This window comes from Triticum urartu, chromosome 7, assembly GCF_003073215.2.
Source record: "Triticum urartu cultivar G1812 chromosome 7, Tu2.1, whole genome shotgun sequence".
NCBI lineage: Eukaryota > Viridiplantae > Streptophyta > Magnoliopsida > Poales > Poaceae > Triticum > Triticum urartu.
Window position 1 is genome coordinate 59513990 of NC_053028.1, and position 819 is coordinate 59514808.

The 819-nt window shown below is 50.2% G+C and overlaps 1 non-coding gene across 1 annotated transcript; it reads left to right on the forward strand.

The window, feature by feature from the left end:
• The first annotated feature begins 275 nt into the window (after window positions 1-275).
• TRNAM-CAU lies at window positions 276-349 on the forward strand. The gene has a single exon. It is a non-coding gene; the product is annotated as a tRNA-Met (tRNA).
• The last annotated feature ends 470 nt before the right edge of the window (window positions 350-819 follow it).

Sequence of the window (819 nt, forward strand, 5' to 3'; positions counted from 1 at the left end):
CCAGTGGCCTATACTAATGGCGCACCATGGCCTATACTAATGGCGCACCAGTGGTGCGCCATTAGTAAAAATTACTAGTGGCGTGCTAGTAATGGCGCACCAGTGATGCGCCATTAGTAGGCAAAACTGGTGCGCCATTAGTAGGCCTTTTCCTAGTAGTGGTTGATTCCCTTGCTTGTAGTTTTGGATCGATTCCGTGTATTTCACAAATTTAAGAGTGGTTAGGAGAGAGAATCAATGTTTATGGGAAGAGGGAAAGAAAGATCTGGGGTAGAAGCGGGGTAGAGGAATTGGTCAACTCATCAGGCTCATGACCTGAAGACTGCAGGTTCGAATCCTGTCCCCGCCTAATCATAGTCAAAATCTGAGTTTGATCCTGGCTCAGAAGGAACGCTAGCTATATGCTTAACACATGCAAGTCGAACGTTGTTTTCGGGGAGCTGGGCAGAAGGAAAAGAGGCTCCTAGCTAAAGTTGTCTCGCCCTGCTTCAAAACTACAGGGCGCGCGCTACGGCTTTGACCTAACGGCCTCCGTTTGCTGGAATCGGAATAGTTGAGAACAAAGTGGCGAACGGGTGCGTAACGCGTGGGAATCTGCCGAACAGTTCGGGCCAAATCCTGAAGAAAGCTCAAAAGCGCTGTTTGATGAGCCTGCGTAGTATTAGATAGTTGGTCAGGTAAAGGCCGACCAAGCCAATGATGCTTAGCTGGTCTTTTCAGATGATCAGCCACACTGGGACTGAGACACGGCCCGGACTCCCACGGGGGGCAGCGGTGGGGAATCTTGGACAATGGACGAAAGCCCGATCCAGCAATATC